Source organism: Phaenicophaeus curvirostris, chromosome 5, assembly GCF_032191515.1.
Source record: "Phaenicophaeus curvirostris isolate KB17595 chromosome 5, BPBGC_Pcur_1.0, whole genome shotgun sequence".
NCBI lineage: Eukaryota > Metazoa > Chordata > Aves > Cuculiformes > Cuculidae > Phaenicophaeus > Phaenicophaeus curvirostris.
Genome location: NC_091396.1, coordinates 9,379,654 through 9,394,147, shown reverse-complemented (window position 1 = coordinate 9,394,147; position 14,494 = coordinate 9,379,654). Strand labels below are relative to the sequence as shown.

The 14,494-nt window shown below is 39.1% G+C and overlaps 1 protein-coding gene across 2 annotated transcripts in view; it reads right to left on the bottom strand.

Annotated features, from left to right (window-relative positions):
• The window catches only part of HIPK3 (homeodomain interacting protein kinase 3), a 75,939-nt gene that overhangs the window by 43,622 nt on the left and 17,823 nt on the right, over positions 1–14,494 (bottom strand). The window lies entirely within an intron of this gene.

Genomic DNA, 14,494 nt, shown 5'->3' with positions numbered 1-14,494 from the left:
AGTCAGGAAGCTTTTCACACATTTCTCTACACATTTTTGTGCCAGATTTTGCTGAAGAAGAGAATCACCGTCATGCCAAACAAATATGAACAAGTCTATCACTGGACTAATTAATACTTTGTTGCTGCTTTTTCAGATTTATGCCAATTCTTTCCACAGGCAAGAATGAACAACCCCGGACCTCTATTATGCCTTCTGTAACACGTAAGGGCAATAAACCTATTAGGTAGGTAGTCCAGAGCTATGTACACACTGACTAGCCAGATAGCTACTGCAAAACAGCAAGGATAACAACTAAATTCTTCCTTTTCACCTTGTAGGAATCACTAGGTTGAATCTTCCCTTCTGCTCTGCAGCTGCTGCTCATACTGCTTGCGGAGGCACCTCCATGACTTTCATGTGCTGTCAGATTTGGTTGGAAGTACACGAAGATGTCAGTGGAACTGGGACAAATGCACTCTCATGCATATTAAGAAGTCAGCCAAAAAATAAATCAACCCCAAAGATCTTCCAAAAATCCCCATCAGATTAGGCCCACCTACCAACCACCCTTCTTCTTATTGCAGGAGTTTTCTGCATTACCCACTTCAGAACTGCAACTGCAGGCAACCAAATATCCCCTTCAAAAAGCTGGTCATAGTCTATCTTCAAAACGGTGCTTTCACTTGCCCTCACAGCTCATCCCTGGAAAGTTACAGATGCAATATACACAGAGAAACTCCAGAGATTTATCTGCAACCATACTCGAAAGACTAATGAAAAAGTCAAAGAAAATCTTCAATGAAGCTTTAAGAGGAACTACACTGACACAGTCTCTTGTAGAAAAAAGATTAAGCCACATCACTCTAACTTAAGAACTGAAGAATAAATCAGATGACTCAGATGACTGCCTTTAATCTACAAAATAGTTACACTTTTTGAATTGCTAACACACTGTATATGCTGCCTTGCGTTTTTGCTTTCACCCCAAACCACACAAATCAGCTGCTTGACAAAACATTACGTTTGTCTCACAAAAGAGAAAGTTCTTTCTTAAGGCACAGCCCCAGAAAAATCTAAGATAGCAGAAGCTATTTCTAAAGATATTTTCAAGCATCTGAAGCAAAGCTGGAATCAAAGCACAGCACCAAGAGGGAACAAGCTGCATCTGACTTTATTTATGCTTAAGACACACAAGCAATGCAATTCACGAAGAACAGACCCAGGGTGTGCACATGTGTAATACATGGGACGGAGGGGTGTATACAAAAACCACCACCACAGCAGCCTTTCATGTTATTTACACAACTAGAAATTAACATATTTGTTTTCTAAAACACACACGTTTTGTTATGTAGTCCCTGGCGGGTTTCTGGTTCCAATTCCTCATCCCGCTCTAGCACAGCACCAGTTTCCACTCACTTCTGCACCAAGCACAGGGATTTTGCTCTTTGAAATTCATCCTGAAGATGCCTGACAGGCTGTTCACTGGCACAGGTTTGAGCACGCTGCTGGCAGGCTGCATCACCTACTTCCCGAAATGCAGCTGCCAGCCATGCTGCTCCTTCCCAGCACTCGCCCCTGCGGCGATTTACGTGCCTCTCCTGATGTGCCAGCCTGGTACCCACCATCAGAAACACATGGAAATCCAAAACAAGCATCATACAAACAAGAAATTGCAGGTCTCCTGGGTTAGAAGGGGGAAAGGCACTAATGACAAAGTAATTAATTTTTAGTAGCCGTTTAATTCTGTCCATGAGGAAGAGGAAGGGCTGTGGTTACTGTTTTGCATTTGATATTCCTAATTCATGTAACACTGTATTCTGTGAAATAGTTAAAGTTGATTCAGATTATTTGTCTTGGTGGAATATGACCTATATAGGCAGGTTAGCTAAATGATCTGATGGGTATTACACTGGCATTATTTCTTACAAGCCTGCAAGAGTCTGCCAGTGGTCTCATGTAAGCTCGATCCTCCATACACCCAGAATGAAAGCACTGAAGTGTCAAAAATCAGCTACAAAACAGGAAACCACATACGGCATCATCTCCATCCAATCTAGTTAATCTGCATTAAATAGCAGACAAAGTTTTGGGTCTTCTTTTAGATTTACACGATATCTCTACATTAGAAGGAAAGGGGGTTGGGAAGTCCTTTGGCACCATTTGTACACAGGCTAATAATGATGTTACATATCAAAACATAAAGACTGAAGTGTTTCTCATACATAAGTGCTCAACAATTATAGTAACCTCAGAAGCACTGGAGCTGAAGTGAAACAAAACTAGTGCTAATTAGGTTCAGGCAAACGTGATATTGTTCTTTCAGGAAGGCATCTGCATGGCTACAAACTGGCTTTCCCAAACTGCACACGGCACCACTCCATGAGCAACCACCCCTGCAGAAGTCAGTCAGAAGGCAGGGTGGAATATTTGCACACTAATAACACGCACTATTCTTGATTATTCATACGTGTACTACCCTACAGTGTGGCAGTTATTTCCCTAGTTAAATATCTGTCAGTTTCCTACATTCTTTGGCATTTTTTTAAACAATCAAGCAACTGCAGTTTATACTAAACACTACACTAAAATTACACCAAGCAAGGCAACACCAGGGACATAAGTGGTGCTGAAAGAAAAAGAAGAACTGTGAGTCAACTCAGTGAGAGAAGAAACTCAGTCAGCTCATCAACTAGTAAGGCAGAGAGACCAGTGACAAAACAGCAAGAAATAAACTGCAAAATCAGTTAAACACAACTCTTGGCAATGCCACTCTCTACAGGAATTACTCAGCATATTCAGGCAGACACTGACTGTAGTTACAGAGGTTTCCCAGCTACATTCCATGTACAGGAAAGCTTTTGATTTAAGAATACTTTCTCAGTGGAAGTTGTTAAAATAATTTGAGGCTAGATGAAAACCAAAGCACAGTCAGAAGCTGCACCATATAATTTAAAAACTATACCCTCCTGTTCTACTTTCTAAGGCCTTGTTACCAAAAATGCTGAGACTCTCTTCTCCACTTGTAGCTACTCTTGCAGAGAAGTGTCCAAAAATTTGATTGCATCTCCACACAACACTGTGCCCAGTGCAATTGTCTCACGATGAGAATAGTAAGTGCATCAGTGCACAGACTCTACCCTGCAACCCCTTGTGCTACTGCCAGAAACTGAGGAGCAGATGGAAATGGCTCCAGCCCTGCTATCACCCCCTGGGAGCAGCCAATGCAGAATGCCTTCATTCATTGAACGGTGCTCCTCTCCCAAGTAACATGTGATAGGACTACAGGGAACAGCCTTAGGTTGCCCCAGGGAGGGAATGTTCAGATTGGACATTAGAAAAAATTTTTTCACCAAAAGTGGTGAAGCATTGGAAGAGACTGCCCAGGTAGGAAGTGGACTCCCCTTCCCTGGAGGTATTAAAAAAAAATGTATAGAGGTGGCACTTTGTGACATGTTGTGCGGCTCATAGTTGAACTGGACGGATCCAGTCTTCTCCAACCTTAATGATAGTAAAACTCTAGAAAGACCTATGGTACTAAAAGATAAAGCCCAAGCCCCATTTAACTAAAGCCACTTCACTGAACTCAAACTATTCTTATAGGGGAGAAGGGGAACAGGTGTGTGGAAAGTGTTGAAAGCTTCAAGGTGCTAAAAACACTCAATGAAATAGGCATAGCCTATTAATATTGAGAAATACACAATAGATCTTGAGCGAAAACAGTACTGAAAGGCAAGAAGTGAGAGATTAATTAATAGCTTTATTTTAAACATTACTGAGGTTCAAAAAAAAGCACTCAGCACAGCATCCAGTGCTCTTAGTGTGAACAATATTTTTGACACCAGACCTTTTTGGCAAGTATCATTAAGTGCTACTAACAATTTGCAACCAAACAACTCAAACCAATTTTTAAAATAATGAAGTTTTTCAGTTAGTAGAGTTACAATAATATGCAGCTTAAAAGCTTTGTATAGTGTTACACATAAAGCCCTTGTACACAAGAGATGCAATGTATGAACCTTCCAAAGAAGTTATGAAATGCACATATACAAAAGTTATCGTGGAAGTAGGTTTTATTGAGAAAAAGTAATAAAAATAATGATAAAAGTTCCAATTAAATTTCTAGAGTCAATTTTGGACATTTTAAATTCACAGTTTCAAACTTGTAGTATCAAAAAAATAAAGTTCAGTCATGTTTTATGCATACTTATACTGGATACTGGTATCCTTGCTAAAGGAAGGTATTGAGTTTGCATGGTAAGGGTTTGGTAGTGGAAGGGCTACAGGAATGGCTTCTGTGAAAAGCTGCTAGAAGCTCTTTTTCTGAGATGACCTATATGCACTACATTTGGAACAATAAAGCTGAGAGTTGATTTCAACATGAAGTACCCGGTGTTCTAAAATATCATGAATGGTGAGTATTGAATGATTGACTATAATGGCAAGAACCTATCATTCTTAAAAATATCCAATAAGGCATTCAAAATATTGATAAAAATTCAACAATGCATTAATGCAATTCTGAATTAAGGAACCACAAAATGAGATGATACTGTGCTGTACCTCAGGGCAATAGAAATGTCCTTAGCATTTACAGAGGGGAAAATTGCAACATTTACTATAGTCCTTAGAGCTCAGAACAAAATTCCACAGACATTTTTAGCATCAAGCTTCCTATGGAAGCCAACTTCACTGCCTACATCTCAGTTGCACACAATCAGCACAACTGGCCAACTGTTCTGCTTCCAGGCTTTAGGAACTGTACTTTTAAATACACCTGGACCAGCACAGCATACATCATGAAAGTAAAAGTAATAAGTTGTGAACCCTATGAAGCAATCAACTCAAGTTTAACAAAGAAACAAGAGCAGGCTGGACTAGCCTACTCTGAAGATGCATTGTGACTATTCCCTTTCCTCCCCTCAAAGATTAAGGATTTCATAGCCAGGCTCCTACACTGCTGCAACCCAAATAATGTAGTGCATTTTACAGAATATGCAGTAATTTATTACTGATATAAAATTCCACATACCATGCATCTCCAAATAAGCTATTTTTAATAATTTATCCTTGAAGTACATATTGTGCACTGAGAAGGATATTCTGATCATAATTCTGACTTTATCTTCAGGGCTAGTAAACAAAGATTAGACTTTTGGAAGCACAAGGGAATTAAATAATGGTTGGACTCGATAATCCTGGAGGTCTTTTCCAATCTAGTGATTCTGTAAAATAATCCCAATGTATTCAAATTTTACTGTTGCTCAAATGAATTTTCACTAGGAAGCATGGCTGCTTTTTTTTTTTTTTTCCCATTACTTAGCAGGGTAGTGGTCAGATTTTCACATTAAGACACAGGAGTTGAAGTCCACTGGCAGTCATACTATGCCATACAACAAGCTGGACTACACCACACAGATGGAAGATTATGCTTTCCACTACCCATCTTCTGTGGAAGTTCAGTGCTTCTGCCCACTCTCAACAAGCAACATGTGGGACAGAAGGCCATAACATGACCTTGTACCTACAGCTGCAGGGAGATTCAGAGCTTATGAAATGCTTTGTAGATAAAAACAATTTTACTTTTTGCCTCACCAGCACAACCTTGTCTGCATAACGAGTCATTTACTCACACACAAGTACTACTGGTTTAAATTACATTATGTCTGCCCCTCAGTCAACTGCTGCTGTCCAATTATCAACAAACCAAGATTAAGCACAATGACACTTCACATGTTCTTCAGGTAACATCACAGTTTCAAAAGGCAACTGCTTGGAAACCTTATCTGTGAAATGTTTTTGTCTTGCTTCCCCCAGGCCCCTAATCCAATTGCACTTTTTAGAAGGTATTTTATTAACAGTCCAAACAAAAATCCCTCTAAAATATTAGCTAGCACTGTAGGACCAAGGACATTCAAACCACAGAGTATAAAATGTGACAATACAGACATTTCAAGCAACTTATTTTCATATTAATTTTACTTAATTACATCCTAAATACTTATGTCAGACACCTCTGCCGCTTTCCAATTAATGCCAGAATTCACAACGGGTATTTTCTTGACAGTGTTTTGTTTTTTTAATCATGATAGTATTTTATTGCTGACTTTGGTATGAACCCATACAAGCATCAAATGCTCTCTGTGTCTACATTATGTATTTTCACTTGTTCAGCCTGCTGGATTTGCACATCAACTGAGGCAGTTTGTCTTCTTTGACTAACAGGATAAGCCCCCAGCCGCAGGATATCCTCTCCCTTCCACAGGCTCCGTCAGTCGAGCAGTGACTTCGCCAATCTTTGTGTACTCAGCCATGCAGAGGATTTTCCCCACATGTCTGCTTCATCCTCTTCACTCACGCTGGGTGCTGGGAGCTGATCCGGAACAAGGCCTTCAACCACAAAACAGCTCTCCTTCAAAGACATGGATGCCAGATGGAAGAGAGAGGCTGGTGTATAGGCTTTGGCTTCAACTATGTTGATTCAGATCTAGTACTATCTGCTCTTACAACAAAAATACAGAGCGGTATTTTCAAAAGAGGCACAGTGGCAACAGTTAGACACAGTATTACAAACACAGCACTACCACTGACATTTTCTGCAGTTATCTGATATAGCCACACTTATGTGCACACAGATATATGATGAACAAATCTCTGGGACATAAATAAGCGTGGTGAAAAAAAGAGAGCACATTTAATTAGATCTATTTTTATGTGAAGATTACGGAAGAATCGCCCTTCCGTTCAAACTGAATCAATCTAAGGAGCAAGAGAATCATCATCTGAACTCTAATTTAAGTTGCTGCTTCTACCATTGCTATTAATTTGAAATCTGGGCTGGCATAACCAGAATCCCCAGCAGGTACATGATACCTTCAAATGCTCCATGTTTTAACCCAGCTCACATTCCTTGGAAAATCTCTAGCTCAGAAAAAATGACCAACCCAAAGGCTTGCCACCATTTCATCCACTCCTATCCTCATGATACTCCTCCGGATCTTCAGAGAGTTGCAACTTTACAGTAACCCTGACATTGTTTGCCATAGCACCCAAAAAACCCAACGGACAAAACAAAAAAACCACACCATTACCAAAGCCTTTACTCTTATTTTGTGCTCTTATGAACAGAAAGTAATAAGGTATTAGAAACTACATTATGTTAACTAGAAAATAATAAGAGAATTGACACTACATTTGTTATCAGATAGCAATAGACATTTAGTCATGATGAGCTAAGATTGCCTCTCCTGGACAGTATAATAGCTTTGGTTGGGTCTTACTAATTGTAAAACAGAAGTTTAAAATAGGAAGTCAAATAAACAATGAACACTAAGAAAAATGTGCAAAAAAAATAAAATAAGTCCTGCCGAATCAATAAAGCAATTTGTTTGCAGACACAAGCCACACAAGCTTATGTTAATATTAAGTTCTGTTTGCTCAGATAGGAAAATAAGTCAACAATAACAGCCCAGCAACATTAAAGGAAGGGAAAAAAATTATTAAATGTCCCAATTCACTTGAGAGATCAATTCCTTACATTATCAGGACTCTTTCCTCGTATATACTACTGACAGTAACCATGCTCACAAGTATAGCAGCTGACTTTGAACACGCTGACCTTCAGCAAGCAAATGACCTTAGCAGCGTGTACTTCTGGCTTATTTCATTGCAACAGCGCAAGAGCCTCACCATCTATAGTAGTCTGGAGTCTCTGGCCACCACCCCTGGCTATTTTAAGATATCCCAATACACTTCAGTGATGTACAGTTCAAAGTGATAGAATAACATCTGCTAGCATGTTGAAGTGCAAGTTGTTTACAGAGGCATTTTTAGCTTGTTTTCGTACTGTGCTTCCCTAACCAACAGAAAACTTATTTTGTTAACAGAGCTTTGCCTACAGTTTAAACATCTAAAACACAAAATTATTAAAAAAAAAAAAAAAGCAAGAATTGTAGGCATTGTGAAGCAGAAAAAAAAAAAACAAAAAACCAAGCCATCCCACTCTAGATAAAGCTTATTTAGAAACTTAAGCATGTGACAGCAATGGGTGGACTTGAAAAAGCAGTTGCCTCCCAAGATGTCCATTTCGCATGACTTCTTCCCTTGATCATGCCTACAAAGAAAATCGGTATTCAAATCGGCTTTTATTTATACACAGGTTTAACTGATATTTTAAACATATTTAAGTTGTATGTTGAACTCATGTTAGAAGATAATCGGTAAGTTACTTGGATACAATGAATGCATTACTCACTGAGTCACAACACCCCACCACATCAACAATCCTAACCTACAAAAATATGCACTTTAGCAAAAACCTCCAGGGAGGTACTGCCAACCCCCGGTCTCTGGACTCTCTAGAGTGACAAGGACTACATCTAATCAACTTACAAAGGCCAGCAAGAAAACAAACCTCTCCAGAAATTTACAGCCATATGAATTTTTTTCTAATTTCTAAAGAACATGCATAAGAAAGTAGGAGAACAAGAGGTCAAATAAATTTCTTAAATGCAAGGGGGTGGGCGAGAACAGCATAAGCTGTTGGTGGTTTATTCTGAAACTAAATATGAAGCTGAAAAAGTTGTAAATAAAAAGCTGTCCTTGTATAACAGCCTCAGAGCCAGCAGCACATAGCTCTTGCTGGAGCCCAGCCCATGGGCAGTAATAAAGCCACAAAACTCAACTCCTTTATTCTTTTTCCAAAACCCCATGAAGCAGAAAAGATCACACTGCATCAAATCACGATTCCTCGTTGTGGGAGAACTGACTGGGTGAGTAAAAGCAGTGTCAGGACCACAGGACACAAAGATTATCCGTTGTCCTCCATCGTCTCTGATCCTTCATGGGAGAGGAGGGTCAGAGAAGGAGGGGGGAAAAGCCTGCTCTCATCCAACAGGAATACATCCAACAGCAAGTTTTCCATCTCTCTAAGCTTCGCTGCAAACACTAGTGACATTTGGCATTTTGTCTGGAACAATTCTGATGAGTAGAAACTATCCTTAGTTGGGAGGCTGGAAGGAGGATATCACTGTGTGATTCAGGAATGAGTCGACTCCACTGAGTGCGTCTCCTCACATCGTTTGCTTTTCCTTATGAGCACATCGCTGAATAACTAGGATCATATTTTACTGCTGTCACCAGTGGAGCAGAAAATATTTCCAAGCCACGAGTGTCCCTTAATAACCAGACACTCTCCATCCTGCCAGCATCACTCAAGCTGTCCATCAGCCTACCATTCAGCTGGTGCCCTGTTTTGCACAGAGATCACTTATATTGCTTCCCATTCATTTAATTTTCCCAATGAATTTGATTATGCTAAACAGCAGTTTGTGTATGGACTGCTGAATGCCAAGAGAAGCATCCTTCCATCAGGAAACTATGCACTTGTTCTCAACACAAAGTAAAATTTCCAGCTGCACAACCTACACAGTATGACAAAGGAGATGTTATCTTGGCAGACAGGAGGCAAAAGGTAAGAAGCATAACCAGTGGGATAGCTACACAAACAACTGAGGCAGCAACCGTTCAAATCCCTTTGGAGGCTGTGCGTAAGGTGCACACAAAGTAATGCACTCACTCCTACACCTGCAATGGCTGCTGCTAAGTCCATGAGATGAGAAAGATTTTATTAATTATAAGTTTTCTACAGCTTACTGGTCTCACTTTCAAAATCCTGTCTTTTAGGTAGACAACACCAAATTACATCAACATGAAAGAGATTCCACTTGAAAAACATTTAGGGAATAACTCCTCCCAACCAACAGCAAAGACCAGAAATGATAAAGCTCTGCAAACACAAACACTGCTTTGCTCTCCCTTTGTGATCTATGCTCAATAGACAACGCCGACATGGCAATGCATCTTTTTGAGTCCAGTTGGTGTTACAGCAAACCAACAAGGGAGAAAAGTATCAGAGAAGAGGCTTCATCATTACTGAACCCTGCCACATAGATGTTATAATTAGCTGGAACTCTGCATCCTTTAAAAACAATTTTACATGCTATCAACAATGGCTGACAGGTACGGATGACATGTGCAGAAGGCATCGTTAACTGTCACTTGCATATTAGCTAATGAATAAAACAGAACTCCTTAACCACTGGTGTTGCACACAGCTATTTCAAAAGTGGGAAAACATATACAGGTTTCAACAAAAGTTTCTCTGAAAAACAAAAAAAAAAAAACCTGGAAGGAGTAGCAGAAGAAAGAAGAGGTCTGTTGTGAAACCAGACCTAGAGAGTTATTTCTGAATGCAAAACACTCAGGAGGCCATTGCTTTTTACGTCAACAGAAAGGAAAGTAACTCAGCTCCCTGAAGGAAATGGCCAGGACTATCTACTTGACTCTTCTTGTAAGATATTGCTCCTTGGAGCCTGTCATTGCAAAGCCCCTCTTCTCACACCTGCTTCCCTAAATAAGTAACCTCAGGAGAAGGGCAAAGCAAAGGAACACGACTTCCAGAGAAAAACACTATGCTTGGGAAAACTTTCCGCCCCACCAGATACCAGCAAGACAACAGACTTAGAAATGAAAGAAAGGTGTCAACTCCCCTCCTCCACATGTGAAACTAGTGGGAAAGAAGCCTCTGATTTTGGATGCAACAATCTCCATTTTGTGATGTGGGGCACAGCTCATCCAGAGGAACGACAGCAACATACTTCTCATACCAATTCCATATATGACAAAAGCTTGATCACCTACACTGGATGTAAGGGTTTTTTTCTTTTCAAAACATATACACTGCCTAGTTATTTATCTGCTTAGATCATTCACAAAAGGTCAACAGTCTTAACGTGTGAGGCCAGCAGCAAAGAAAAGACTTCAAATACCAAAACCATAGCCCACAGCTATTAAAATCCAGACCAGCACAAAACCAGTATGTAAGCACAGACACTGTCTTTTATGGAAACAGTATTCAGAGTAACATTACATCTTTAAAACAAACAAACAAAAAAAAAATCTGTGACAGTGTACTGTGGTTAGTATCTATTCATATCCATGCTCTAATTTCTAGCAATACATAACAGACAGGAGTTTCCAAAATGTAATGATATGTTAAGAAGTCTTTTATACTCATTTTAACCATTTTCTTACTTTCTCTCTGCTTGACAAAGCTGAAAGAAAACCAGCAAATCGTTATCACTCCATCCAGTTTGTCCCCATTTTTCTGCTGATCTACACCCTTTTAAAATTCAATCAATCAGTCTTTGTTACAATCTCTCCTCACACCAAAGTGCTGTCATGTCTCCAATAGTCATGGCCTCTTCTTCCAATATAGACTAAAAGTAAGGCAAGTGAGCCCTTATCCATTCACCTGGCTGTAATATGTCCCCCATCTTAGAGTCCTAAATATTTTATTACTTATTTTTCCAATTCATTATTCACTTCCTTTGACAGATGTAAAATACTGATACTACCATTTAAAATGAATATCATAACATTAGACTTTGTGGCAGTCTCCATTCTCACGATAACTGGCTCATGACAGTGCCATGAACAAGAAAAAAGAAGTGGTGACAAGATCTGGGGAAAAAAAAAACCAAACAAAAAAACAAACCACCAAACCCCAACACTTTCTCTATTCACTTTTGCAAAACCTGTTTATGGGTTGGTCTCAGGCATTTAACATGCATCTCTACAGACACAGGCGGGCAGACACTTTCCACAGAGAAAACGCAAATCCTGTTCTTGGAAATGACCACAGAATAAGTTGTCAGAAATAACTGTTCCTCCCTTCTCTTCAGGCCACCTCACTACCCCCTCATGCTGCAAGGGCACTCTGGCAGACATGAATCGAAAAGAGGGACAGGGATGGGGTTAGGATCAGCCCCAGAGCCAGAATACACCAGCACTGCAGGGTTGAGAAGCAGCATCCTGATGCTCACAGCCCTCATCCCACACCATCATTTAAGGGCATTTCATTTCATCCTTTTCTAAAATCTCTGGTCATAAAACAGGCATTTAAAACAAAAAAGCTTCTGCTTAATATCTTTTTGTTTAAATCCCTGGGCCTGGGTGAGTGTTTTTGCATATCAGAAGAGGCCAGGTTCACATCCCACTGACATTAATAGGATATTTCCCACTAAATATAGGAATATTTCCTAGGTAACTGTAGTGAGCTGTGCTCAAAATCCCATGCACTGTCATCTCTGAACAGACCAGGATTTCTACTGATAAGAATTAGAGGTAAAGCCCATGACAAGACACACACAGCTTGCACAGAAACAATTTTCAAAGATTGCATGCAAGAATACAGATGGGCTCACACCAGTAAAAGAGGTGCTATAAGGAATAAGCATTTTTTTTTTAAGAACCACTTCCAATTCGAACTCTAATTGGATTAATTTAGCTGGAAGCTTTAAATAAAAATCTATTTGAACAAATGTTTTCCCTCTAAATAACCTAAACAAATACACAGCACCATTGAGCTTAATTGGGAGAAGAAAGATTTCAATGTCCTAAATGCCACTCCATTTTTTTAAAGGGTTTATTTCCACTTGTCATAGGCAAACAAGTCAAACTTGCACTATGTCTCCCATCCTTTTCTAATACAAAAAGCATTTAAGTACAGTTACATTTTACAAATTACATCCTTGTCTGATTGACAAAAAGCACAATCTCTTGCAAAATGAACTCCATCCCAATGCAATGTATTTTCTGAAGATCCTTCCCATTGCTCCTTAAGGCTTTTCTCTTCAATTTTCCCGGGCATCATCTATTTTGAGACCTCTTAGAGCAAATCTCTACTTTTTGATATTATTTACATTAGTCAGGTGCTTCCAAAGCAATAAAAAGAAAAGTCTGAGAAACTGAATGCCAAGCTGCACAAAGGAGCTGACACAGAACTACGCATCCACAATGAAATCCAGCATGCTAAAAACCTTTTCAGAAGTAAACTTTTTGCTGAAAAAGTATAGTACCATTTATTTTCCAAAATAAAGTCAGTCTCAAAATGATCTCAAGCAATATTTAACTTAAATGTAATACCAAAGCCCCAACCTTTTTTCTTTTTGTATGTCCCTTTTTACTTTCAAAAAAATACTAACTTAAGTGCTACTTTACAGAACGATTATGAAACTGTACAAGGTAACAAATACAATCTTCTACTGAACAGCCTGAATATTTTCATAGCACTTAAGTGCAATTTAGTAAGCAGAGAGTTTTAGGTGCGTATTAATTGAGTTTATATGAACATCATTCAACATCACCCAGCTAAGAAAAGAATATACACTCTTGAGTCTTATTTTTGGGGCAGGAAGGGGGAGAGAATAGTTTTTAATGTATATTCACTGTGAAGCCCGCTTACATTTCAGTGCATATAATGCAATACAAGTATCCAAAATGCACACAAGGTGCCAAGGAGCTGCACATTGATCTTGTCAGCATGGAGATCTGCTCCACCTAACAAATTCAAAATGTCAAAATTCTATATAAAGTACAGGTCAAAGGAATATCAACCCAGGTAAAACAAAACTACAGCTAATATTTGTATGTAGGCAACTGAACAAGCACAACAATGGTATGTCTGATGAGCCATCTGAAACAGAAAAAACAATCTGAAATTAAGTTGAGAACAACCAGAGGACCACACAGCCGGGCTCTCTACAGCCTATCCTTTTGTTAGTTCTTGGGAGGGAGGAGGAAAAAATGGCAATAGCCCATGATAATCTGTAATTCCTTCAATAAATAAAAAGCCAAAACACATAATAAGGTGTTCTTAGACCACACATCTTGAGTATCTGCTGAACTACGAATTTGCACAGAGCAGTGGACATTAAGACATCTGCACTTGCCTAGAATCTCGCAGAATTGACATCACCTTTTCAAGACTTGCCCTTTTTTGTCCTGAGGGGCCAGAAAATCCTGTATCTTGAGCGGTGTACAGTTATTACACCAAAATGAACTCCCAGTTACTCAATTTCTTTTATCTTCTCAGGTGCATTTTCGTGTAATGTGGGTATGCATCAATCCATATGGCTTCCCAATTTAGTTTTCAGTTGATGAACTTTGTGTAGTTTTTAAACCCTTTGCTGCAGTTTGTAATTAAGTAATAGAGAAATGCAGGTGGTGAATTAGAATACATTATGAGTGTTCTTGTTTACAAGCTACAGTCAAAAATAGTTAGATTTCTTCTGGCATGAACTCCAGCCAGTAATTTCATCAAGCTTAGAACTCCACTGCGCGAGTTTTCACTTCCAACATAAATAGTGGTAAAATATTTAAAGTTTTCTTCAAATTCCTCATTGTCCTAGTTTAACACCTTTTTACTGAATTGGCAGGCAGGCAATACACACGACACACTATGCAAAGCAGAACTGAAAAAGGTCTTCAATCAAGACAAGTTGAGCTTAGAAAGAAAACAAAACAACCTCAAATGCTAAGTATTAATAGCTTTTAAATGTCACACAGATTGGATAGCTATATGAATAAAGGACTGAAACACAAAAAAATACCTAAATAAACATCCATTTTGAGGCCAATGTAGAATGCAATCATGTACCAAAATCACTTC